Source organism: Mauremys reevesii, linkage group 14 (assembly GCF_016161935.1).
Source record: "Mauremys reevesii isolate NIE-2019 linkage group 14, ASM1616193v1, whole genome shotgun sequence".
Taxonomy (NCBI): Eukaryota; Metazoa; Chordata; order Testudines; family Geoemydidae; genus Mauremys; species Mauremys reevesii.
In genome coordinates, this window is record NC_052636.1 from 30,223,790 (window position 1) to 30,247,808 (window position 24,019).

Consider the following 24,019-nt stretch of genomic DNA (forward strand, 5'->3'; position numbering starts at 1 on the left):
ATCTATCTTGGGGTCACTAAGGCTTTTGACACAGTCCCGCAGGACATTCTCACAAGCAAACAAGGGAAATGAGGTCTAGATTCAATCAGTGTCACGAGGGTGCAGAGCTGGTTGAAAGCCCAGACTCCAAGGGCCCTTCTCCATGGTTGGCTGCCCAACAGAGAGGGGGCACTTCGTGGGTCCGGCAGGGATCAGTCCGGGGTCCAGTACTATTCAATAGTTTCATGAATGATTTGGAAAATGGAGTGGAGAGCATGCTTCTAAAATGTGCAAATGACACCAAGCACTTTGGAGCTCAGGACTGGAATTCAAAACGCCCTTAACGAATTGGAGACTTGGTCTTCTTGAGCCAAACCCCATGGCTGGGCCCCTCTCTCTAGACTGGGCTGAAGTGAAACCCCAGAGCCAGACACTCCTCCTCCTGGGCAGTGCGCTCTGACCTTGAATGGTCAGATGCTGCTTAGCGCTGTCAGAGCAACTTTGGCTGGGGGATTCTCCCAGCACTTTCCAATAGCGGGAAGGTACGAAATCCCCATTTGCCTGCTGGGGACGGAGCCCTAGAGGGGGGAGCAACTTGCCCAAAGTCCCACCGGAAAAGGAAAACAACCAGCAGTGGAACCAATAGGGGTGTCAGGATCTTGGAGGCGCTGTCACCCCCACACTAGGGCGGTGTTATGCACCCCTGCGGCTGGCCGAGTTTCTCCGTCTCTTGGCAATAAGACAGCCTAGAACCCCAACCAGGGTTATTCTATCTGCTACCCAAGATCCATAAACCTGGAAATCCTGGATGCCCCATCATCTCAGGCATTGGCACCCTGACAGCAGGATTGTCTGGCTATGTAGACGCTCCATCATCATTCCACACAAAGATGGACTACAAGCCGTCAGGAACAGTATCCCCAATAATGTCACAGCTGAACTTTGTGACTTTGTCCTCACCCATAACTATTTCACATTTGGGGACAATGTGTACCTTCAAGTCAGCGGCACTGCTATGGGTACTCACATGGCCCCACAGTATGCCAACATTTTTATGGCTGACTTAGAACAACGCTTCCTCAGCTCTCGTTCCCTAATGCCCCTACTCTACTTGTGCTACACTGATGACATCTTCATCATCTGGTCCCATGGAAAAGAAAACCCTTGAGGAATTCCACCATGATTTCAACAATTTCCATCCCACCTACAACCTCTCCCTGGACCAATCCACACAAGAGATCCACTTCCTGGACACTACTGTGCTAATCGATGGTCACATAAACACCACCCTATACCGGAAACATACTGAACGCTGTACTTACCTACATCTCCAGCTTTCACCCAGACCACATCACACAATCCATTGTCTACAGCCAAGCTCTAAGATACAACCGCATTTGCTCCAACCTCAGACAGAGACAAACACCTACAAGATCTCTATCGAGCGTTCTTACAACTACAGTACCCACCTGCTGAAGTGAAGAAGCAGATTGACAGAGCCAGAAGAGTACCCAGAAGTCACCTACTACAGGACAGGCCCAACAAAGAAAGTAACAGGACCCCACTAGCCGTCACCTTCAGCCCCCAACTAAAACCTCTCCAGTGAATCATCAAGGATCTACAACCCATCCTGAAGGACAATCCTCACGCTCACAGATCTTGGGAGCCAGGTCAGTCCTTGCTTACTGACAGCCACCCAACCTGAAGCAAATACTTACCAGCAACCACACAACAAAAACACTAACCCAGGAACCTATCCTTGCAACAAAGCCCATTGCCAACTCTATCCCCATATCTGTTCAGGGGACACCATCATAGGACCTAATCACATCAGCCATGCCATCAGGGGCTCATTCACCTGCATATCTACCAATGTGATATGTGCCAGCAATGCCCCTCTGCTATGTACATTGGCCAAACCAGAGAGTCTCTACATAAAAGAATAAATGGACACAAATCAGACATCAAGAATTATAACATTCAAACACAGCCAGAGAACACTTCAATCTCCCTGGTCACTGATTACAGACCTAAAAGTCGCAATATTACAACAAAAAACCTTCAACAACAGACTCCCACGAGAGATGCTGAATTGGAATTAATTTGCAAACTGGACACCATTAAATTAGGCTTGAATAAAGACTGGGAATGGGTGGGTCATTACACAAAGTAAAACTATTTCCCATGTTTATTTGTCCCCCTACTGTTACTCACACCTTCTTGTCAACTGTTGGAAATGGGCCATCCTGATTATCACTACAAGTTTTTTTCTCCTGCTGATAATAGCTCACCTTAACTGCTCACTCTCATTATAGTGTGGATGGCAACACCCATTTTTTTCATGTTCTCTGTGTATATATATATCTTCCTGCTGTATTTTCCACTGTATGCATCTGATTAAGTGGATTTTAGCCCATGAAAGCTTATGCTCAAATAAGTTTGTTAGTCTCTAAGGTGCCACAAGTACTTTATTTTTGCAGATAAATTAATGGAGGTGAAGTCCATTAATGACTATTAGGCAGCCTGGGTAAGGAATGGTATCCCTAGCCTCTGTTTGTCAGAGGGTGGAGATGGATGGCAGGAGAGAGATCACTTGATCATTACCTGTTAGGTTCAGTCCCTCTGGGGCACCTGGCATTGGCCACTGTTGACTGATAGGATATGAGGTTGGATGGACCTTTGGTCTGACCCAGTCTGGCCATTCTTCTGTTCTTATGAAGGGAAGGGCAGAGCCTTGTAACAGAGTTTCTGTAGTGTAGTGGTTATCATATTTGCCTAACACGCAAAAGGTCCCTGGTTCAGAAACATGGTAGCTTAATTTTTCCCAGCTCCTAGTGGCCTGTCCCTGCTGTTTTAGGAGCAGCAGTGATTTCTATGCTCAATAGGTCTGTTATACTTCTCCCATTCCCATTTTTGTCTCCTCTGCCTCTCTGAATGCCTGTGAAGTGGCTTTCTCCTCCCCTCCCGCTCCCTCCTGCCATGCTTGTGGGATGAAGGGGCTGGTTGAACAGCTGGAAGATCAGAAGAGCTGCTAGATAGACAAGGTGTCTGGGACTCTCATTAGGCAGCGATCACACACCTAGAGCATGGACACTGGCTGAGGTGGAGTGTGACCCACCAGATGCAGCCAAGTCATCTCCAGTCGCAGGCCATGAGGAGCAGGTCCTTAAAACGGGAAGGGGCCCTGTGCTCAGGAGTCACTCACAAGCTTGTACCTCCAGTGAACGCCCTTCGCCCCGACCGTCTGGCCAGTGGTTCGCTGCGTTGCAGTTCATTGTGCCTCAGGAAGACTTACCTTCATCGCACCGTCCATCGCGGTGCTGGGAGACACTTACCTGGCAGAATCCTATGCCTGCCTCTTGTCTTCCTAGGGGTGGCTACTTGCAGCCCAGGAGAAGAAGGATGGTTCTGGTGAAAGGACGACAAGCAAAGCACTGGGAGGAAATTTGGGTGTGGGCTCTGCGCTGGGGTGGGTGGGTGGTGCAGCTCCCAAAGTGACCGGTACACACAACCCTCTGGCAGCAGCTCCTAGATGAGTGGGGCCAGGGGATCTCCATGTGCTGCTGTCTGCAGGCGCTGCCCCCAGAGCTCCCATTGGCTACAGTTCCTGGCCAATGGGAGCTGCAGAGTTGGTGCTCGGGGCAGGGGCAGCACGTGGAGACACTCCCCCCACCCCAGGGGATGCTGGGACATGCCAGCCACTTCTGGGAGCGGCACGGAGGGGCGGATGTAGAGTGGGCAGGGAGCCACCTTAGTGCTGCTGGCACATCTCTGCACACCCGTTGTGGGGGGAGGGGAGCAGAGGGCCTCCATGTGCTGCCTGGGGTAGGGGCAGTGCACAGAGCTGCCTCCTCCCGGGTCTATTCCAGGAGTGGGTGGGTGGGGTCTTTTGGCCTGCAAGGTGCAGCAGGTCAGACTAGATGATCACACTGGTCCCTTCTGACCTTAAAGGCTCTGAGTCTAAACGGGAGAGGGAAGTAAAGGAATTTTAAAAAAAAATAAACCAAGCATTGTAATACCAAGATGACTCCAACTGCTCATTATATAGTCCCACCCCTTTCTTCCTCCACTGGGTGTTTAATGACCTGTTGGGATTTGGGACACTGATTCTTTTATTCCATTGATAAACTGAAACAATATGAGTGAAATTAAACCAATTCCCAGTGGAGGAATCATCATATCATTGCATTGGCTGGGAATCGAACCCAGGTCAACTGCTTGGAAGGCAGCTATGCTCACCACTATACCACCAATGCATCTGGTGAAATGCTCTGATTTTTCACACTTGGTGTCTGGTCACCTTACTTCTCAGCATGAGGCAAATGTCTCTGTGGTCTCTGCCATTCATCGTGGGGAGTTTCCCCACTGATAACAGTTCTTGCTGGGTCAGGGAGGGGAGAGAGAAGAGGTGTTTATTCTGTTTCATTCCTCTCCATTTTCTGTTCCTCCCCGTCCCTTCCAGGGTCCTCCCTTCCATTTCAGACTGTGCAGTGACACCCTCCCTGCACCCAGGACTCTCGAGCCTCTGGAGCAGCACGATCCCATGAGATCCTCAGTGACCAAGGGTCTTTTCCAACTTCCAGGAGACCCAGCTTGAGTCTAAAGGAAGCTCTGTTCCTTCCTGGGGATCCTCTCTCCCTTCCTGGAGATCAAGATCATGAAGCCTCTGCCTTGCCTCCTGGGTCTGAATTAATGTCCCATTTCCCACTATGTGCTCGAAAGAAACAAATGTTTCTAACCCAGGTGTGCGGAGTTAATTCAGCTGGAATCCTTCACTCACATTCCTTAGGAGATACAGACTCTCTGTGACACAGACTGACTGGGGTTCATCTCTGCATGTCCCCAATGGGGAAGGAAAGACACTGAGGGGGAAGGAAGAAGATGGACAGAAGGAGTCAAATGGGGCTAGACCAGAATAGGACATTTTCTGCCTGTTAAAATGTACTAGACTCTAATTGCTTAAAACAAAACAAAAACCCACCAGCTTTTCACAGAGCAGCCAAAGCGGTGAAGCACAGACACACATAACCACCTACAGCCCAAGTTTGTCTAAGAAGCACCTATAGTGGCTCATGCAGGGGAAAATACAGCTGTGGGTGTGAGTTCAGGCCTCACCCAGAGCACTGGTTTTCATTAGCCACGGAGCTTCCCCCACTTGCTTTGCCCAATTCACATGGAAAGTGCCATAGGAGGGTGATGAGAATAAATTCTAAACTCTGAAATGCTGAGGTTGGCCCAGAGATTGGGATAAGGGGTTTGAAGAGAAAAAGCTCTAAGAGTATAAAACCAGACAGTCTCCAGGGGCAGGTCCGGTACAACGCCTCAACAGGGAGCCATTTGGGGGGGTTCACTCCCTCTGTTCAATGTCCTGAGAGGTATTTGAAGATGAAGATAACGCCATGGCTAACAGGTGACTGGCATGTCCTGGGTTAAAGAAAGGGACCTGGGTTAATAGTCTGAAGATTTGCGTTACCGTCACTGTCTGACCCCCCTTCAGTGCGGAGCAGGTGTGTACGTTGCTGGGTGGAACGCACAGACTCCTGCAGAGCAGGGGCAGCTGTTTCCATGGCAGAGAGCCTGGCACTTAGGAGACTTTCTACACTTGCTGTTTTGAAGCAATTCAGTAAAATAACAGTGGAGCTACAATGTCTGGTCCAAAATTTCAGCTGCCCCTGGTGCAAAAACGCTATTTTAGGATCTACATCGGAGGCTCCTGGCACTAGGACACCTGACCAGAGAGCTCAGTGGGGGCGTAACAGCTGCTGACTCTGAGGGTCCCGGGCTAAATCCACTTGCAGGGGGAAGTGTTTTGATTTATTTGATGGATAATGAGCACCAGCTACCAGGGGAGAAGCCCTGAGAGTCGCTGCCACTCCAGCTGCTGCTAGGGCAGGGGGGAGCCCCAGGGGGCCACCCCAGAAGTGCTGCCAGAGGCCACCAAGCTGTGGCTGCTCCTGCTGCCCTCGGGACCACTGGTCAAGTGGTCCCCAGGGCCAGCCGCATTGGCCGCTGCTTGGGCGGTCCCTGGAGCCAGTTGATTGAGTGGCCCTGGAGTCAGCCACTGTGCCCACTGCAGAAGTCACAGAGGTTGCAGGAAATCACAGAATCCGTCACTTCCACCACCTCCGTGATAGACATGGAGACAAACCCTCCCTGCTGTGACTGCAGTTCCTGGAAGGAAAGAGAAGAACAGAAAGTGACGAGAGAAGAAAAAAGAGAGATTCCCTGTCACCTCTCTCCCTGCTGCCTCCCTCCTTGTATTCTGTAACCCCATTTCACTGGGTTCCCGGTGCTGGTGCCATGGGGGTGACACTAGAGTTCTGAGGATTTGGGGGGCTCTTCATTTCTCAACAATTCACACAAATTTGTCTTTGGGCTGAAATTTCTCCTGTTAGGACTCTGTCAGAGCTGTACCCCACCCTGTTTGTGGGTGGTGGAGGGAAGAGGGGAGATGTAAATTGCAGAGCAGGCAGAGAAGTCGCTCATAAAGGGTCATATTGATCCGGTGACTGGTTCTGACCTGGGTCACACGTCCTCTGACACAGGCTCATGTGCAGAACATGGGAGCTCTGGCTTGTCCTAAATGCTGTAGACTGTGAGTTCCTGGGAAAGGGCAGGGGAGAGGGAGCAAGAGGAGAAAGGCAGAGACATTGGAGATGAGGAATTGCGGGGAGAAGAAGGAGAGAACAGAGAGACAATAAATGATTGAAGCAGAACAGGTGTCCCAACTCCATCTTGCTCATCACAGGTGTTCAGAAAGACAGGTAGTTTTCCAGTGTCAAGTCTGAACTTTGATTCTAACAATGTGCATTGAAATATCAAGGGGATCTCCACATACCTGATCTCTTCCCCCCTCCCCTTTTTTAGTATTAACTTTTATTTTGATGTGTTTGGCTTAACCGTGATCGTCTCTTTCCCCACCTGTATTGCAATTTGGGGGTTATGTTTCTTTTGCCTCCCTGTTGTTCATGTCATTATAATTATAACAGCAAAGGAAACTGCAGGAGCAAAAACTGACTCAAAACTTCCGGCATGATGGGGACATGCCGGAACATCATACAAACAGCTCACGGAGCTGGAATCATAACACGCAAGCCCAGGGGATGGGAGATGCAGGTTTCCAAGTTTTCTGTCTTTCTCAGATGACACATTCCAGCCCCTTGTGTGCCTCCAGCCTGTATGACCTGCTGGACTTCGACACATTTATTGTTTCATTCTATAGATAATGTGATTGTAACACAATGTGACTGAAATTAAACCACTTCCAGATGAGGAAACAACAGAAGAGAAAAGCCATTATTGCATTGGCTGGGAATCAAACCCAGATGAATTGTTTGGAAGACACCTACGCACACCACTATACCACCAATGCAGCTGGCAGGAGTAGCTTTCCTGCAAGCTGTGTGTGCTGGCAAAGGGGGTGACACATGACCCGGAGTTAGTGAGCAGGGTGGATGGGCTGGAAGCTGCCTGACAGCTGGGAGCAGAGTTAGGATCCCAGAGTCACTGAAAGGGGGCAAAGGTGAAAACAGATCTCACTGGGAGCTGGCCCCACACCCGCCCCTAGGAGAGGGGACCTGAAGCTCAACTTCAATCACAGAAAAATCTTCCCTGAGAAGGAAGGGGACAGCTTGTTTTAAAGACCAGGTTTGTGTTTGTTCCTGCTACATACGGAGGGGCTGGGTAGTGCTGATTCCAGCCCCCAGACTCTGGGAGGATAAGGAACAAATTCAGGCTGCCAGTGACCGCAGGAGGGAGATGATCTTTTGACAGTGACAGATGCCTCGTCCTAAAGGCCTTTATCTTCCTCCTTCCAGTGACTGTTTGGTACAGGAATGCAGCCCCCACTCCTGGGTCTCTCCTGGGGAAATAATGTTTCTGTGCAAAACACCAAAGCTTTTAACAGAAAGGAAGAAAAGGAAATGGCCACATGATGGGACTAGGACATAAGGAATGAAACACAAGATCCTTCTCCCCTGTGCATTGACTTTTAACCTTGTTTGTGGTGGTGTTGTATCCATGTTGGTCCCAGGGGTCCTCTGGGGCGCCGGGCATTGGCCAATTTCGGGAGAGTGGGCTAGATGAACTGGTCTGACTCAGTGTGGCTGTTCTTATGTTCTAACTGCTGGTTATGGAAGAGACGACCTTCCAGGCTACACAGAACTGAAGAAGGGTGCTGAGTTAGCTCCACAGCTTGTCTCTTTCACCAACAGAGGTTGGTCCTCTGCAAGCTCTTACCCTCACCCGCCTTGTCTCTCTCGGACTCTGAAAAGTGTTTTCTCTCCACTCCCTTTGGAGAGAAGTTAAGTTTCCCTTTGGGCAACTATCAGGCTGAAGCAATTGTATTGACTGTGACACTAGAATGGAAGATTTAATATTATAAATAAATGAGTCTAAACCTGAGGTTCTGGTTTTCACATTGGTTTTTCTAACTCAGTTCCCAATTCTCTTCTAGAAAGGCCTCCAGGACGCCTGCCCAGCCCAGCAAAAGTGGCCAGGAGAAAGCCCACACTGCTGCTCTTTCAGGTACTTGAAGGCTGCTATCAAATCCCCCCTCACTCCGTCAGTCCCCAGTCTGTGGCAGTGCCTGGGATTCTTGGGTCCTAAGTGCAGGACTCTGCACTTCTCCTTGTTGAACCTCCTCAGATTTCTTTTGGCCCAATCCTCCAATTTGTCTAGGTCACTGGACCCAAACCCTGTCCTCCAGCGCTTGGATTCTTTACATGCTTTCACAGAGCAAAGAGCACATGTTCCATGATTTCATAGGGCAGAGTTTTGTGCTATCGAGCTTTCCCTGTGTGGATTTGACAGGTGGATCAACACAGAGACACATTGTGACCCTTCTCAGGGTGCTGAGGGCTGTGAGTCTCCTTGTTGCCACCTGCCACAAGGAAGAGGGAGTTTTGCATTTGGCAGCTGGATGTTCGTGACCAAACTCACCAGCCTGCTGGAACTCAAGGACCCGCCTCTGAGCTACAGCAGCCATCTTAACCCTTGAGTTCCTTCAATGTGTCCTCTCTGGGGTCCAGCCCGGATCACCAGATACTCGGTGAAATCCCAGATCCTCTCTTCCCCAAGTATTCCAGGTTACTAGTTTTACTGTGGACCATTGCTACTGTATCTCACACAGCACCTGAGTACAGTTATCGAACAAGCAAAAAATTTATTTAACAACGGATAGAGATTTAAACAAACAAACGTGAGTGATGGAAACCAACTGTTACCAACTAAACAAAGGCAGAAAATGATAGAATAGAAAGGCCAGCACAAAAAACAGAGAGAGGAACAATAAGATACTAAAAGGACAATGGTTGGAACTTTCCATTTCTCTCAGTCTTTGGATTGATGGGTACTAGAGCTGTAGCAACGGTTGAGGAACCAGGGTAAATTAAATCTAAGGTTTGAGCTGCTAGTGAAGCATTTCCCACACTCACTGCATTCATAGGGCCTCTCTCCTCGTGGATTGTTTGATGCCTAATAAGGTGCGAACTGCGATTGAAGGTTTTCCCGCACTCAGTGCATTCATAGGGCCTGTCCCCTGTGCGGATTCTCTGATGTCTAGAAAGGACTGATCTTTGAGTGAAGCTTTTCCCACACTCACGGCATTCAAAGGGCCTCTCCCCCGTGTGGATTCTCTGATGTTGAGAAAGGTTTGAGCTGCTAGTGAAGCATTTCCCACACTCACGGCATTCAAAGGGCCTCTCCCCTGTGTGGATTCTCTGATGTAGAGAAAGGTTTGAGCTGCTAGTGAAGCGTTTCCACACTCACGGCATTCAAAGGGCCTCTCCCTGTGTGGATTCTCTGATGAACAGAAAGGGCCGAGCTGCTAGTGAAGCATTTCCGACACTCACGGCATTCATAGGGCCTCTCCTCTGTGGATTGTTTGATGCCTAATAAGGTGTGAAATGCGATTGAAGATTTTCCTACACTCACGGCATTCATAGGGCCTGTCCCTGTGTGGATTCTCTGATGTTTAGAAAGGTCTGAGCTGCTAGTGAACCTTTCCCCACACTCACTGCATTCAAAGGGCCTCTCCCCTGTGTGGATTCTCTGATGTTGAGAAAGGTTTGAGCTGCTAGTGAAGCATTTCCCACACTCAAGGCATTCAAAGGGCCTCTCCTCTGTGGATTGTTTGATGACTAATAAGGTGTGAAATGTGATTGAAGGTTTTCCTACACTCACGGCATTCATAGGGCCTGTCCCCTGTGTGGATTCTCTGATGTTTAGAAAGGTCTGAGCTGCTAGTGAAGCTTTTCCCACACTCACTGCATTCAAAGGGCCTCTCCCCTGTGTGGATTCTCTGATGTTGAGAAAGGTTTGAGCTGCTAGTGAAGCATTTCCCACACTCACGGCATTCATAGGGCCTCTCTCCTCTGTGGATTGTTTGATGACTAATAAGGTGCGAACTGCGATTGAAGGTTTTCCCACACTCAGTGCATTCATAGGGCCTGTCCCCTGTGTGGATTCTCTGATGTACAGAAAGGGCTGAGCTGTGAGAGAAGGTTTTTCCACACTCCCTGCATGTATTTTTTCTCTTTTGCCTAAGAATATCCTGCTGTGTTGTGATTTCCGTGAGGACCTTCTGAGTTCCCCAACAGGAAATAAATTTATCCACTTTCTTCCCTGGCTGGTTTCCTTCATCTGTTTTTGGTCTGTGCTGAATCTCCCAGGATTTTCCCTGCTCATGACTCCTGGACACATTCCTTTTCCATCTTTGAGATAATGCTCTGTTTTTACCCACTGGCTCAACATTTTCAGGCTGAGAATTCTGCTCCTCTTTCTCACATGCCATTGCATCACCTGCTGTGACAGAGACAGAAACCTCAAACAGGGATGGAAAGGGGAAGACCAAACAAAAACAAGTGCTGAAGACAGGTCAAATAAAAATCAGGAGCTGAACTCCCCCAAACTCTTCCCCCAAATAGGAGAGAGGAGGGGGATGAATTCAGCCTTCACATCCCATCCAAATACGCAGGGGGAAGGGAGGAAGCTACTGCCCGGTGTCTGCTAGGATCTATTGGAAGCCATGAACTATATTTACCCTGAGGATACGACTCCTGCTACGGACAATAATGAACTGAGAGACCTCCCCAAGGGCTTTGTTGGGCATTCCAGATGTTTTCTTCAGGCACTTACAGATTCTGAGGTGGTTTAATGTTTCCTCACCTGTGCAGGAAGATCTCAGGATCTCTCTTTCCTCTGAACCCTGGAGGTCTGGGACCCATGGCTCTTCCCCTTGTTCCAGCTGGGAGATCACATCACGTTGGAAAACTAGAAACCCTGCTCAGATGAAAGAAAACAAAGGAGTTCAGTTGATTTCATAAGACTTGGTCATAAAAAAAACATTCTATTCATTTAACTTCAGTGCTTAGTGTGACCTGGTGGGCCAGGGGCAGTTCTCACTGAAAATGCCAAAGTTAGGGCAGGCTGAAAAGGAGACCAGATGCTCCCAAAACTGCTGGTTAACACTGAAGTTAAACTCACTGACCAATCACCAACTGTGCTTCTTATCCCCCACATGGGTTATCAAGAAGCTGAAAAAAGAAATCACACGGCCCCCTTTATTCCATCCCAGTTCTCTGGCTCCTAATCAGCACCTAGGTCCAGCACAGTGAGAGGTTATTTAAAAACTCTGCTCACATAAACAAAGTGTTCCTCTGACCCCAAAGGGTCACAGCCACATCACCAGGTCAGTATAGGTTTGGATATTACCAAAAATTCCATCCTTCCAGACAATCCTTTAGCATCTAAAGTAAAGGTTTAAAGGAAAGAAAGACAGAAAGAAGTTAAATGGGAAAGCAGTCAGATACATTACAAAATGGATATATCAGGTTCTTAGCAGTATTGGTGAGTTGCTGGCTTGAAAGTCCGTCTGGAACACATCCATAGCTTGGATGGGTCATTCAGTCCTTTGTTCCAGGGTTCAGTTTGTAGAGAAGTTGCTCCAGAGGTAGGAAGGGGGATTGAAGACAAAATGGAGATGATGCAGCTGCCCTTTACATTCCTTTTGCCATGTGGCCTGTACTTCCTGTGTCCCAAACACAAGCTTCACAGCACGTGGCATGGAAAAGCCTTGGAGTTCTCATTACACAGGCATACCCCGGCATGTCTTGCTGACTCAATAGGTGTATCCCCTTGGTCCTTTCCATGGGCTCATTGTACAGATGATGACCCTGAATGGGCCATGAAACAGGCTAGGCAGCTATGCCAATATGTCTGGGGGTGTCACCCAGAAACACTGCACAAGTCTGGAAATACAGATATACCCTACATATCTATAACTCACAATACAAAGGTGATACAAACATAGAAACAAAATTATCATACTTGGCAAATCATAACATTTTCACTGACACCTTACATGGCATATCTAGCATGATTCATTGCAATTTTATCAGATTATATTATTATTTTATTATTAGTACCAAAGTGTCTCACAATTCCATACAGTGTCACACTTGGTAAACCAGTGAATTTCCAGGACCAGTTCCCCAGGTCCTTGAAGATGCCGAACACTGTGCTTATGAGGGACTGAAATACCCACATATCTTCTGGGATCACACACACAGACACTGTGTCAGTCTGTAGAGCAGTTTTTAAACTAGGAGATGGGGGAAAGCCTACTGCTGCAGAGGAGCGTGTGGATCGGACACAGACTTCTCTTAGGGGAGAGTCTGATCATAGAGAATCTCCAGGTTATAGTCAGGAGCAGAGGAATGAGAAGTATAATGTAGGGGCTGGATCAGATGATAAACAGTCACATAAAAAAGAATCTGGCACATCAGAAAAAGGCAGGCTAATAAACAGGGACAAGTTTTTAAAGTGCTTGTACACAAATGCCAGAAGTCTAATAATAAGATGGGTGAACTAGAGTGCCTTGTGATAAAGGAGGATATAGATATAATAGGCATCACAGAAACCTGGTGGACTGAGAGCAATCAATGGGACACAATCATTCCTGGGTACAAAATATATCGGAAGGACAGAACAGGCCGTGCAGGGGGAGGAGTGGCACTATATGTTAAAGAAAGTGTAGATTCAAATGAAGTAAAAATCTTAAGCGAATCCACAGGTTCCATAGAGTTTCTATGGATATAAATTTCATGCTCTAGTAAAAATATAACATTAGGGATCTATTATCGACCACCTGACCAGGACAGTAATAGTGATGATGAAATGCTAAGGGAAATTAGAGAGGCTATCAAAATTAAGAACCCAATAATAGTGGGGGATTTCAATTATCCCCATATTGACTGGGAACATTTCACTTCAGGACGAAATGCAGAGATAAAATTTCTCGATACTTTAAATGACTGCTTCATGGAGCAGCTGGTACGGGAACCCACATGGGGAGAGGCGACTCTAGATTTAATCCTGAGTGGAGCGCAGGAGCTGGTTCAAGAGGTAACTATAGCAGGGCCGCTTGGAAATAGTGACCATAATACAATAGCATTCAACATCCCGGTGGTGGGAAGAACATCTCAACTGCCCAACACTGTGGCCTTTAATTTCAAAAGGGGGAACTATACAAAAATGAGGGGGTTAGTTAGACAAAAGTTAAAAGGTACAGTGACTAAATTTGCGTGGGCCCTTTTTAAAGACACCATAATAGAGGCCCAACTTCAATGTATACCCCAAATTAAGAAAAACAGTAAAAGAACTAAAAAAGAGCCACCGTGGCTTAACAACCATGTAAAAGAAGCAGTGAGAGATAAAAAGACTTCCTTTAAAAAGTGGAAGTCAAATCCTAGTGAGGCAAATAGAAAGGAGCACAAACACTGCCAACTTAAGTGCAAGAGTGTAATAAGAAAAGCCAAAGAGGAGTTTGAAGAACGGCTAGCCAAAAACTCCAAAGGTAATAACAAAATGTTTTTTAAGTACATCAGAAGCAGGAAGCCTGCTAAACAACCAGTGGGGCTCCTTGACGATGAAAATACAAAAGGAGCGCTTAATGACGATAAAGTCATTGCGGAGAAACTAAATGGATTCTTTGCTTCAGTCTTCACGGCTGAGGATGTTAGGGAGATTCCCAAACCTGAGCTGGCTTTTGTAGGTGACAAATCTGAGGAACTGTCACAGATTGAAGTGTCACTAGAGGAGGTTTTGGAATTAATTGATAAACTCAACATTAACAAGTCACGGGACCAGATGGCATTCACCCAAGAGTTCTGAAAGAACTCAAATGTGAAGTTGCAGAACTATTAACTAAGGTTTGTAACCTGTCCTTTAAATCGGCTTCGGTACCCAATGACTGGAAGTTAGCTAATGTAACGCCAATATTTAAAAAGGGCTCTAGGGGTGATCCCGCAATTACAGACCGGTAAGTCTAACGTCGGTACCGGGCAAATTAGTTGAAACAATAGTAAAGAATAAAATTGTCAGACACATAGAAAAACAAACTCTTGAGCAATAGTCAACATGGTTTCTGTAAAGGGAAATTGTGTCTTACTAATCTATTAGAGTTCTCTGAAGGGGTCAACAAACATGTGGACAAGGGGGATCCGGTGGACATAGTGTACTTAGATTTCCAGAAAGCCTTTGACAAGGTCCCTCACCAAAGGCTCTTATGTAAATTAAGCTGTCATGGGATAAAAGGAAAGGTCCTTTCATGGATTGAGAACTGGTTAAAGGACAGGGAACAAAGGGTAGGAATTAATGGTAAATTCTCAGAATGGAGAGGGGTAACTAGTGGTGTTCCCCAAGGGTCCGTCCTAGGACCAATCCTATTCAATTTATTCATAAATCATCTGGAGAAAGGGGTAAACAGTGAGGTGGCAAAGTTTGCAGATGATACTAAACTATTCAAGATAGTTAAGACCAAAGCAGATTGTGAAGAACTTCAAAAAGATCTCACAAAACTAAGTGATTGGGCAACAAAATGGCAAATGAAATTTAATGTGGATAAATGTAAAGTAATGCACATTGGAAAAAATAACCCCAACTATACATACAACATGATGGGGGCTAATTTAGCTACAACGAGTCAGGAAAAAGATCTTGGAGTTATCATGGATAGTTCTCTGAAGACGTCCACGCAGTGTGCAGAGGCGGTCAAAAAAGCAAACAGGATGTTAGGAATCATTAAAAAGGGAATAGAGAATAAGACTGAGAATATATTATTGCCCTTATATAAATCCATGGTACGCCCACATCTCGAATACTGTATACAGATGTGGTCTCCTCACCTCAAAAAAGATATTCTAGCACTAGAAAAGGTTCAGAAAAGAGCAACTAAAATGATTAGGGGTTTAGAGAGGGTCCCATATGAGGAAAGATTAAAGAGGCTAGGACTCTTCAGTTTGGAAAAGAGAAGACTAAGGGGGGACATTATAGAGGTATATAAAATCATGAGTGATGTTGAGAAAGTGGATAAGGAAAAGTTATTTACTTATTCCCATAATACAAGAACTAGGGGTCACCAAATGAAATTAATAGGCAGCAGGTTTAAAACAAATAAAAGGAAGTTCTTCTTCACGCAGCGCACAGTCAACTTGTGGAACTCCTTACCTGAGGAGGTTGTGAAGGCTAGGACTATAACAATGTTTAAAGGGGGACTGGATAAATTCATGGTGGCTAAGTCCATAAATGGCTATTAGCCAGGATGGGTAAGAATGGTGTCCCTAGCCTCTGTTCGTCAGAGGATGGAGATGGATGGCAGGAGAGAGATCACTTGATCATTGCCTGTTAGGTTCACTCCCTCAGGGGCACCTGGCATTGGCCACTGTTGGTAGACAGATATTGGGCTAGATGGACCTTTGGTCTGACACGGTACGGCCTTTCTTATGTTCTTATACCCTGTGTTCACTCATCTAGAAAATTATGATCAATTTTGTACGCAGTATGGATTGTGAGGTATCATTTGAAAACGCATAACCTACTGAATATTATCCTCCTGTTAAAACGTGTAGTAACACTGTATGTAAAGTTATGAGATTTTACAGTATGATATTACTGAAAAAGTTACAATTCTGGGGAACACCCACAGACCAGTTCCTCAGAGACAGCAAGGCAAACAGCTGGTCAAACAGTCATTCTCCTGCAGGGGGAAGGTGGGAAGAAGACATTTACATTTCATCACAGGGACCACTTGAACTTGTTGTGGAAAATGACCACACGACTGATTTTGAATCAGCTCAGCCTGAGGCTCTTTTCTTGGTTAAAAGTGCACAGGGGGCGACAGCTATTGGAATACTGTCCCCGAGCTAAAAATCACACAAGCCTTTTAAAGCTTAAAACCCCAAACAATGACACATATGTTGCACGTTAATTTACTTATTTGGAATATATTGCAAAATATGATGCAGGTCAAAAGCAAGCTGAACAATCAGTTTTCCATATTCAGCCTTTCCTGTTATTGTTATTACACCTGGTGACATGGGAGCAAGACTCTGCATGTCTCAAGAAATGTCACTACCAACCTAGGCCATTTTCACATGCTGGGGTGCAATCCAGAGCAGTGAGGAGTTGTGTCATCTGTAATTCTGGGTGAGATTCAGTGTTCTGCTGCTGGAGCTCCCCTGTCTGGATACCCTCAGCCAGCATTCAAGGCCGCACCGAGTGTCTGTGTGATAAATAACCCTGGACCGGCAGCTCTGACTCCAGTCGCCTGCTTGTTACACCCCAAGCACATTCTGGTTTGGGTAGAGAAGGCTCAGGGTTTGAGAGAAGCCCGGGGGTAGGAAGCTTCTGTTCATTACGCTGGACCTAACCCCCAGTTTTACTTGAGTAAAGAGGAGCTATTTGACACTGCGATACAGCTCCTGTGCTCTGTTCCCAAACTGTTCTGCAGCAGGGGAGGGTCTGTGGTAGTGTGTGTGTTACTGGCATATTGGGGTGATGCTGCCAGGGCCGGCTCTAACAGTTTTGCCGCCCCAAGCCAAAAAAAAGACTCCAGAGAGAGGGCAAGTCTCCCTGGCACTGCTTCTTGCTGACAGAGAGGTTCAGAGACAGTGAGAGAGTCCTGGGGAAGCTGGGAACAGGAAGCATGGGCCGGTGGGGTTCAGTGGAGAAAGGGAACAGGAAGGGCAGGGATATCACTGAATGCAGGATCTCAGCAGTACTGGATGACAGGATAGCACATAGTGCAGCCCATTGGAAAACATAATCCCAACTATACATACAGAATGATGGGGTCTAAATTAGCTGTTTCCACTCAAGAGATGGATCTTGGAGTCACTGTGGACAGTTCTCTGAAAACATCCACTCAGTGTGCAGCAGCAGTGAAAAAAAGCGAGCAATGTTGGAAATAATTAAGAAAGGGATAGATACAACAGAATATATCATATTTGTAAAAACAGGAAATGAATCCATGATACACCCACATCTTGAATACTGCATGAAGATGTTGTTGCCCCATCTCAAAAAAAGATATATTGGAATTGGAAAAGGTTCAGAAAAGGGCAACAAAAATGATTAGGGGTATGGAACAGTTATGCCAGACCTAACCCCCAGTTTCACTTGAGCAAACAGGAGCTATTTGACACTGTGCGATACGGCTCCTGTGCTCTGTTCCCAAAGTGTTCTGCAGCAGGGGAGGCTCTCTGGTAGTGTGTGTGTGTGTCACTGGCATATTGGGGTGATGCTGAAACAGGACAGAGTAGAGGTGGCATTGGAGGGCTGGTGTGAACCTTAACTCTTCATTTCCCCTTCCAAGAACCGAGGGGACAGGAACCCTTACCCAGCGAGGTCACAGTCTCATAGTTCTGCTGCATGACATCCCAGTAGAGGGCTCTCTGAGCGGGGTCCAGCAGAGCCCACTCTTCCCTGGTGAAATACACAGCCACCTCCTCGAAGGTCACCGGCCCCTGAAAGAGCAAGAGTCCAACACTCAGGATCTCTTTCCCCACTCACAGCCCCACTATTTGTGGCAGAAAGGAGCCAATCAAATGGAAGCTCTGGGTGGATCGCAGTCAACAGAGTCCCACCCCGACCCCGCTCAGCGTATCCAGCAAATACCAGGGTGAGGGGACGAAGAGAGAGCCCCTTGTCTCTCCCAGCAGATCCATCACACACCTACTAGCCACCGACTGATACAGGAGATGGAGCCCCTAGCAGGGTTCAGGGAGAGCTCCCTGGTAGGAAGCCCAACACCCTCCCCATTGTGAGGAGCAGGATATGAAGGGAGAGGCAGCTCCAATAAGCCTGACTCATGGGTTCCCCCTTCTTATCTCACAGCAGCCGCTGGTCAGTGAGCTCAGGCTCCAGCACTGGGAGTCTGATCAGTTTGATAGCTCCATGTAGGTGGGCTATTTTCTTCACAAATTAGGGCATTTCCACCTCCGAACCTCCTGGGTCTGTTCCTAGAATCTAGGGCACTTATTAAATAACTCCCAGCGGGTTTGCCACACCCTGGCCTCCTCCTTTCCCCACGCTGTGAATTTCCTGCCCCGCTCCAACCTCCAAACCAGACTGTGCAAACCTTCCCATCTCCGGTGTATTTGCTCTCCCTGTCCTCCAGCAGGAACCCACCAGCAACCCCCCGACAATCTCTACCTGAACTGACTCCACTGCAGCCATTTCTCTTCCTTGTCCCACGTCAGGCTGGGATGACCTGGAGCAAAACATGGACGCCATTCTGCAGCCTGTCTGGGGGAGAAAGGCAGTTGTGGGCGTTTCAGAACAGGTTTTAGTTAATTTCACATCAGAATTCCCCCAGGCCCTTTCCCTGCAGACAGACACCCTAGATCCTGCCATGCTGGGAAATGCTAAATCTGTTTATTACAATGTAGATCTGGCCCCTCCTGCCAGCTAAGCCCAGACACATTTTTAACCTCCCTTCTCCCTCTCCTCACCCCCTAACAAAGTCTCTGAACACAAGGCTAGAAAAGAGCAGAACCAAAGGAGTCACTGTGGGGGATTCCCTTGGACACTGACCCCACGGCAGCTACACCCCAGCAGGGGGAATATGGAGTCAGGAACCGGCTTTTCCTCTCTCTGATCCTTTGCTTGTTCACTGGAAAGTGGTTCTGCCCAGGGATGCAGCAATACATGTGTCTGGGTGGACTAGAGAGCTAGAAATCTCTCCCCGCTCATTTCTACGACTGCCCCTTTCAGTCTCTCCTTCCCCTGTCCTCTCTCCCTGCCCCTCTAGCTGGGACAGTCCCATTCCTGGGGGCTTTGCTCTCCCAAGGCTGGATTTTCTCCTGGCAATTGCTACTGGGAGGAGAAATGAGGAGGGGCTGTTTGTGCAGAGTCACTTTCTTGCCAGACCCCAGGACTTTCCCTGAGGTCTTTCAGTTACCTGGAGACTCTGGCTCAGAATTTAGTATTAACAGGGCCCAGGGCTGCCCTAGGGGGCTAGGACCAGCTGGAGAAAGTCATCTCCTGGGCCAGGCAGAGAAGCAGCTTTAATTCAGGTGACTTCCCAGCACAGAACCCCGCTGGTGGAGCAGCAGCTGCTGAGCCTGATTTCCCAGATCACAATGGAGGCTGCAGCGTCTGACCCAGGAAGCTGAACCCCAGTATCCTGAGCAGAGAGGGACAGAGCGTTTGAGCAGCTTCCCTCCTTTAGCTCTCTGGGGAGAGCAGCTAATGAGAACCCTCCTCACAGGGAGAATTGCTGATCTCATTTGCCCCATTGTTGATCCGGAGTCACTCCTTGTCTTTCCATACAGTGACTCTATTAACAATGGTCTCAATGAAACCAGAGTTCAGAAAGAATGAGTCCAGAATGCTGCGGAAGGGACCATTGTGTGGCAGTGCTGACCCCCTTCCCACCTCCCTCACCCCCAGATCCAGGACAAGGACTGGACAATCTAGGAGAATGGAACTGGAACTCCCACCCCTTGCATCCGACGAAGTGGGTATTCACCCACGAAAGCTCATGCTACAAAACGTCTGTTAGTCTATAAGGTGCCACAGGATTCTTTGCTGCTTTTACAGAACCAGACTAACATGGCTACCCCTCTGATGAGTGTTTGATAAGTGGCTAGAAAGTTATCACAGTGACTGGACCTGGCCGGGGAATGTCGGGCAGTGCTTGGAGCCAGGATTCTGGCATAAGCTAATCACGGAGAAGAAGATGGGTCAGGAGCAGCCCCCAGAGCCCCAGCCAACCCCCCCCCAGATATTCCCTGGGACCCAGCCCCCAGAGTCCCTGGCCAGGGACCTCAGATACCCCTCAGACCCCCACCGGCCAGAGAACCCCCACCAGACCATCACTGCCAGGTTGGGAATCCCAAAGGGTTTCCCCCCACCAAAAGACCCCAACAGCCAGAAACCCCCCAAAAGGGACCCCCACTGGGAACTCAGTCCCTCACTGCCTGCCTAGGATCCCCCCCCCACCCTCCAGCAGGATCTACCCTGCCCTTTGCCTGGCACCCCCTCCTCCCCCCTGCGGGATCCCCTGGTGCTTTACAGGGGCACCCCCTGGCCTAGCGCCGGGGATTCTCCCACACACACTCTGTGCACTGGGCACGGCAGCGATCCCAGGAGTCTGCGGGGGAAGCCCAGACAGAGCCCCTGGCACAGCACCAGGCTCCCTCTAACCCCCTGTCCTGCCTCCCCAAGAGAAGCCCACCCCGGCTGTTCTGCAGCCAACAGGCCCCCAGCAATACCCACCTCCAGGACCCACAGCCTCTGGGCTGGGCACATCACACCCACCCCCTGAAACCCCAAATCTCCAGAACCCACCAACCTCACTAGGGTACCCCCTGCCCAGCCACCCAGAGGCCTCCCCCCACCACAATCCCCCTTCAGCTGCTATCTCCCCCCCCAGCCCCACCCCCACCCAGCAACACTGTTACCTCACAGTGCCTGAGAAGTGGATAGAAAGTGACCACCGCCCCCTGCTGGCCAGTCACACAGGCAGAGGGAGCCCTGGGGGATGCCTCTTGAACTGGAGTATGGAAGGCCTGGAGGGACAAAATAGGTAAGAAATGTCCATGGCCTGTCACTATCAAATAATGGCCACCATGGATCCACCCCAGAGGTGGCTGCATCTTAGCACTGCGGGAAGCAACCCCTCACCAAGGCCATTTGCCATGGGGTTTGGGATACTTCTCAACTCAGACTGCACTCAGAGTGACCTCATCATCCCATGCCAGCTGGAGAAAAGGGTCCAGCCAACTCTTCTGTTACCGGTTGGGAACCACTGACCCCCCAAACAGGGGGAGGCCTCTGGCTTTGATGTGTATTAAATATCTGGCTGGTCTCTTTCTTTGGCAAACATTTTAACAGAGGTAAAGGAGGGACCAAATGATTCACAAAGGAGTCGGGAAAGATGATCTCTGGGCAATTTCACCCCCTGCGACCTCCAGGATGGAGAAGAACTCAGGGCAACAGGTTCCCTGAAGGAAGAAGTTGCTGGGATTTAGAAACACGGGGAACAGCCCCAAACCCGATAGGATTTTTAACTGACATTTGATAATGACACAGAAAGAGGCAAAACCTGAGCTTTGAGAGCAACGTTCAGAAATGAAAGAGAAAGGGTGGAAATCTGAGAGATTTTGGATCCATTTTGCAAATTATAGAGAGACAAGTGGAAAATCAGAGGGATTTTATATCAGTTGTTGATAGGAGGTAAAATCTGAGTGTTTCACATCAATATTTGATAAATGAATAAAGAGGAAATGGGCAACATTTGCAAACATTTTATATCCATGTTCAAGAATCTGAGAAAAGGTGTAAATCTGAGATTTTCTTAGTATTTTATAATTAGAGAGACAGGGGGAAATCTCAGGGCATATTCAATTAGAAATAGACAACTAGAGAGCAGTGGGGCAAATGTTTAGGGTATTTTATATGAATCTTTGAGATTTGCAAAGAAAATGTGTCACAAACTGTGTATTTGATAACATGAGAGAAAAACACCAAGATCTGAGGGGATTTTATGTTGCTGTTAACGAACTAGTGGAAAAGGGGGACTGTTGGACTGGATTTTATACGACTGTCCAATACATAAACACAAAGTAATGGTTCCCCCCACCCCACCATTCCCACCATTGCCATGGGCAGCAGGCAGCCCTTTGAGGAGCTGATTAAAAGGGCAAGGGAGGGGGAGCTGGAAGGTCCCTGGATAAAGGAAGGGGGCAGCAGTGGGGGACGGGCGGGTGACTGGCAACTGATGGTTGGGGGCAACTGTGCTGGTAGTTAGGGGGCAACAACTGGGATTGGGAAACGGGGGTCTGGGCAGTCCCCATGGGGGACACGTGCGCCTCCCTTCCCTGCCCTGGCAGAGACCCGGCATCTCACAGAAGATCAGGGCTGGAAGGGACCTCAGGAGGTGTCTAGTCCAACCCCCTGCTCAAAGCAGGACCAATCCCCAACTAAATCCCCAAATGGCCCCCACAAGGAGTCAGCTCCCAGCCCTGGGTTTAGCAGGCCAGTGCTCCAACCACTGAGCCATCCCACCCCACTCCAGGGGCAGCCATGGGCTGGGGAATGACTCAGGGCAACAATTTCCCACCTAAACAAGGACAACTCGCTGCAGATAAAATGGGTGGGAAAATGCCCCTCACTAGAGAAGATTTTAAACTGACGTTTGAGACTCAAGGGGAGAAGGGGGGAAATCGGGGGGGACGGGAGAGCTGATCAGGGGAGGGGACAGGGGGGAATCGCCCCAGATTTTATAGCCCGTGTGAGACACTGAGCGAGAAAAGGGGCAGAACTAGAGAGAATTTATATCGGGGGCGAGAGGCAAGTGGCACAAACAGGGACAAGATCCAATTAACCCCCCTCCCCCCTTCGCACGCCCGACACTCCCCCCCCCCCGGGAATTTCCTGGCTGCCCAGAGACAGTTCAACGCCCCGTGTCCCACCGACCTTCCTCCCGCAACTCCAGCTTCTTCCTCCCTGCCTGACACCCCCATCTCCCCCACACCACAGGATCCCCGCCAGGCCCCAGTCTCTGCCCCCAAATCCCCCTGGGGCTGAGGCAGCTCTGAGGCTTCTCCCAGGTTCCCCGGGGCAGAGTCACTTTCCTGCCCAGCCCCAGTGCCCCCCCCGGGGTCTCTCACTCCCCGGGGGGCTCCGTGGGAGGCTGGACACCAGGGAGGAAGGACGGCAGGAATGGGGGTGACAGGCCTCCTGTTCCTCAGTCTCACGGCGGGACCCAGGGGGCTCGTCGCTCTCCGGCTCGGGAGCACTGGGAAGACCCGACCGTGGAGGGGCCGTCGCTGGGGGGCGGCCCGCAGGCGCTGAGCACGCCCCATATCACTTCTGTGGCGGGAAAAGTGCTGAGGAGATGGAACGCTGAGGGCTGGTTTTGGCGGGAAAAACCGGTTTGGACTGGTTTGAGCCTGTCCCCTGATGGTAAACAAGTCCCCTCTCAGAGATGGAGTCCAGGGGTCAATAGTTCATATGCTCCAGATTGGATCTTATTTTAAAGCCAGTGATTTACTTCATAAACAACTTATTAACCAACTAATGGAACCTATTGAACAGTTCATACTTCTTACACCTAACAAAGCGATAAAAAAAAGATCACAGACAAGCCTTGTCAGTAACGGCTAATGTCCCAGCTGGGAAGCACGTGAGCTTGTTGCAGAGCTGCTGCTCAGAGACGGGAACCTCCTGGCACCCAGCCTCCAAAATCACTCAGGCTGCACTTTCTGCATGACTAGGTGCTGGCTGAGGGGGGTGTGGGAATTGGCGGCCTCTGCTGCGGGTGATGGGAATCTCAGGTATTTAAAGCCATGGCCTAGAGGAGGGAAGTGCCTAACTCCAGAGTCTGCAGCTGCCTAGGGCCAGCGCTGAGGATTTAGAGTCCCTAGTGCAGCCATTGCAAGGTTCAAGCAGGCTCAGCCCTGGCATTGCCACCCCTCCTGCGGCTAGTAGCTGCAGCTGGCTAAGGCTGGCCTCTGGGAACTGGCCCCATGGCCGTAGCCAGAGAAGCTGCAGGTGGCTCTGTGACTCCTGGGGCCATTAAGCTAGAGCAGATAAAGACACTGGAGTTCACCTCAAGGAACAGAGGTCACCAGTAGGACAGGAATGTCAGGGGGAGCAGGGAAGGAGGGATCAGGTCAGGCTGGCAGAGGGAGCTTCCAGCTGGGTGGGAGCATGTCCAAAGTGGAAAGGAAACAAGCGTGGGGAGAGGTGGTGG

At 49.0% G+C, this 24,019-nt stretch overlaps 1 protein-coding gene, 1 long non-coding RNA gene and 1 other non-coding gene across 3 annotated transcripts in view; 1 reads left to right on the forward strand and 2 right to left on the reverse strand.

Moving 5' to 3' along the window:
* Nucleotides 1-24,019, forward strand: part of LOC120381581 (zinc finger and SCAN domain-containing protein 2-like) — a gene marked incomplete at both ends in the record, with an annotated part of 136,053 nt that overhangs the window by 15,273 nt on the left and 96,761 nt on the right. The gene's annotated exons all lie outside the window — the stretch shown is intronic.
* On the reverse strand, nt 4,164-4,235 carry TRNAG-UCC. Its single transcript has one exon. It is a non-coding gene; the product is annotated as a tRNA-Gly (tRNA).
* On the reverse strand, nt 17,725-20,782 carry LOC120381582. Its single transcript, XR_005588101.1, has 3 exons — nt 20,724-20,782; nt 18,472-18,564; nt 17,725-17,783 (listed from the first exon to the last, which is right to left on the reverse strand). It is a non-coding gene; the product is annotated as an uncharacterized LOC120381582 (long non-coding RNA).